This window comes from Volvox carteri, assembly GCF_000143455.1.
Source record: "Volvox carteri f. nagariensis unplaced genomic scaffold VOLCAscaffold_25, whole genome shotgun sequence".
NCBI classification, from domain to species: domain Eukaryota; kingdom Viridiplantae; phylum Chlorophyta; class Chlorophyceae; order Chlamydomonadales; family Volvocaceae; genus Volvox; species Volvox carteri.
The window spans coordinates 236,413-240,001 of record NW_003307568.1 but is presented as its reverse complement, the minus strand read 5'-3'; the positions used below and the strand labels follow the sequence as shown (position 1 = coordinate 240,001).

The 3,589-nt window shown below is 52.6% G+C and overlaps 1 protein-coding gene across 1 annotated transcript in view; it reads left to right on the top strand.

Moving 5' to 3' along the window:
* VOLCADRAFT_92230 (uncharacterized protein) overlaps window positions 1-3,589 on the top strand; it is a gene marked incomplete at both ends in the record, with an annotated part of 10,456 nt that overhangs the window by 4,709 nt on the left and 2,158 nt on the right. The window lies entirely within an intron of this gene.

Below are 3,589 nucleotides of genomic sequence, written 5' to 3'. Positions count from 1 at the left end.
CGGGTCGATGATCTACTGGATAGACTGCGTGGCTCGGCTTTCTTTAGCTCTATTGACCTACAGCAGGGGTACAATCAAATCCGTATTGCTGAATCAGATATTCCGAAAACTGCATTTCGTACGCCCTCTGGTCATTACGAGTATACTGTGCTGAGCTTCGGCTTGACGAACGCTCCTGCCACGTTCCAAGCCCTGATGGACCGAACCTTTCGGCCCTACATAGACCGTTTTGTCGTTTGCTACCTAGACGATATCCTGGTCTATTCAAAGACACGTGAAGAGCACCTGGAGCATTTACGACTGGTCTTTGAAATTTTGCGGCGTGAGCAACTGTTTGCCAAGCGTTCTAAGTGCCACTGGGCCCAGCCTCAGGTCGAATACCTTGGTCACATCGTCTCCAAGGATGGCATCCGCATGGACCCCCGTAAGACTGCTTCTGTACGGAACTGGCCTACCCCGACCAATTTACAAGAACTAAGGAAGTTCTTGGGGCTGACGAACTACTTCCGTAAGTTCATCGAACGCCATGCCATTATTGCCGCACCTCTGACAAATCTGACACGTAAAGGGGCTTTTGTATCTCCTGACTGCTGGGGTCCTGACTGCCAGCAAGCGTTCGATACACTTAAGCGTATTGTCTCTGAAGACATCATTCTGCGTTTCCCGGACTACTCCCAACCTTTCCGTGTGGAGGTCGTAACTGATGCGTCCTTGCATGGTACGGGAGCAGTACTGCTGCAAAACGGGAGACCAATTGCGTTTACTAGTAAGAAGTTCTCGGGGGCTGAAACCCGTTATACCACTGGGGAACAAGAACTTCTTGCTGTACTGCACGCGCTTAAGGAGTGGCGGTGTTATCTGGAGGGTCGGCCGTTCACCCTCAAAACCGACCACAAACCCCTAACGTTTCTGCAAGGCGTGCCTACCCTTAACCGTCGTCAAGCCCGGTGGATGGAATACCTTAGCCGGTTTGACTTCACATGGGAATACCTGCAAGGCATCCTTAACGTTGCTGATGCCTTAAGTCGGCACCCTTGTCTGCATGCAGCCATTCTGTCAGTCATTACACGCAGCCATGCTGCAGCACCCGTTGTGCCCTCTGAACTTGTGCAACGACTTCGAGCTGCCTATGCCACGGATCCCTGGTTTTCCGATAACCACAATACTGGCCACTTAACCCGTAACAGTGGCCTTTGGATCCGCACTGAGGGTACTTTTCGGCAGGTTGTCGTTCCGAATGATGACTTGCTGCGTCATGATCTTCTGTCACGTTTTCATGACGACCTGCTGGCTGGGCACCCTGGCTGCACCCGTCTGGTCGAGGTTCTCCATCGTCAATTCTGGTGGCCTCGGATGGCTAAGGACGCCGAGAACTATGTCCAGAACTGTGAGCTGTGCCAACGCAATAAAGTCCTGTCTGGTAAGCCCCACGGCCTCCTGTGTCCCTTGCCTGTGCCGGCCGCCCCTTGGGAAAGCGTTACCATGGACTTTATTGTAGCTTTGCCCAAAACTGAGGGGGGATTCGATGCCGTTTTGGTCATGGTAGACCGACTCACGAAAATGGTGCACCTGGCACCTACGGTATCATCCTGCACAGCTGAGCAAACTGCACGTCTGTTCTTTGACAACATAGTGCGTTTGCATGGTGTCCCCAAGAACGTTGTGACCGACCGCGGATCGCAATTTGCCAGCAGATTTTGGGGCACCCTGGGTGATCTGTTAGGCATGCGTGTTAACCTGAGCACCGCCTATCACCCACAGACTGATGGACAGACAGAACGTACGAATCGCACTCTTGGCGATATGTTGCGCAATTATGCCGGACGTACGCCTTCTGTCTGGGACACATATCTAACTGCTGCTGAATTCGCGATTAATAATGCTGTGAATCGCGCGACTGGCAAAAGTCCGTTTTTCCTGAATTACGGATACAACCCTGCCTTGCCTGTTTGGCGGGAGTTGGACGTCAACTTGCCTGCAGCAAAGACGTTTGCCAAGTCCTTTGTGTCCCGACTGACTGACGCTAAATCTTGCCTTGAAGCTGCACAGCAACGTACGGCGGACTACTTTAACAAATCCCGACGTGCCATCACCTTCTCGCAGGGCCAGTTGGTGATGCTGAGCACTAAGAACCTGAGGTCTCTAGCGGATGGTTCTCGTAAGCTTTTACCTCGTTGGGTGGGACCATTTCCGGTCGTTCGCTTGGTTGGGTCTACTGCAGTCGAGCTGCAACTACCACCTGACATGCGCATCCACCCCACATTCCATGTCTCTCTAGTCCGACCTTTCCGTACTACTGACTCTGCTGCTGCGCTTCAGCCAAAACCTGCTCCTACTGTCACGGAGCCAGGACCAGTTACTTGGCTTTCAGGCAAACAGACATTTTACGCGGTTGAACGGATACTGGATTACCGTTCCCGAAAAGTAGGCAGAAACCGCCGCCGTAAGCACACTGTGCACGAGTATCTTGTCAAATGGGCTGGGTACTCGGCTGAGCACAACAGTTGGGAACCAGAAGCTAACTTTACCCCTGACCTAAAACCTCTGCTGGAAGAAGCACGGCAACGAGCACGGGCAAGGTAAGATTTGCGGGTTAAAGGTAAGTGTTTTAACTCCCGCGCGTTTTGGCCCGGTTCTGCTCTGCCAGTTTCTTGCCATGCATCGAGGACGCTGCATCTAGAGGGGGGATAGTTGTTGTATTCCGCTTCTTAAATCTGGGTCCAAACTGATACATTTTCTGTCTAATTTTTCCTTTTTCGCTTGGCGCGGTTACTGGACAAGTTCACTGGAACTAACTGAATTTCAACTGCCTATTTTGCCGTTTTTCTGTCAGATCTTTATGGCTCCGACCTCTGGGTCAGACGGCGAGCGGGAAGCTGTCATGGATGCCAACAAGTAAACGCCGCCTCAGGCGGAAGTCCATACTTGCAGAAGTATGGGCGGGGGGTCGTAGCACAGGCTACGACTGGGACGCTGGTCCCTGGCTCGTGGAGCCCCGTCATCGATTGGAAGCATGGATCAACGGTACGCCATTCCGGACTGGACCGCGCCTTTTCAGAATTGGCTGTACGATTCATGGGATGGCCGCATCCTCCGCTATTTAAGCCGGTGAAACTCTTCCAAATCGGTGTCTTCCGACGCCACCATCCAGTTGTGGTTTAGTAAGATATAACAGATGGCTACTCGCCTGCTGATGACCTGCTAGATCAGGTGCTCCTCACAGAGCCCCTCGGTGCTCCCAAGGCACGGTTTTTTGCGTGCTGAAGCTCCTGACAGTGTACTTCAGCACCGAGTATGGCTGACAACAGAGACGGTGCACAAACTGGGCACTTTATATCACGGAGGAGCAGGAGAGATCAGGGCACCTGGTCCGTCACTCATTTGCAGCATGCATTAAATACTTTGTGCACCTGCCTGCAAATGGGGCAGGGGAGAGTGTGTGGTTTGCTGTAGCTGACATGTATTCCACGGAGGTTCACAGTGAGAATCTGCTTGCCGTGAACATGGACCGTGCACAGCCTGGCCGCTCCGCTGGCAAATGGGAGATGTGGCCCGATCTCGGTGTCCCATTAAAAGATCTGAAGGGGAA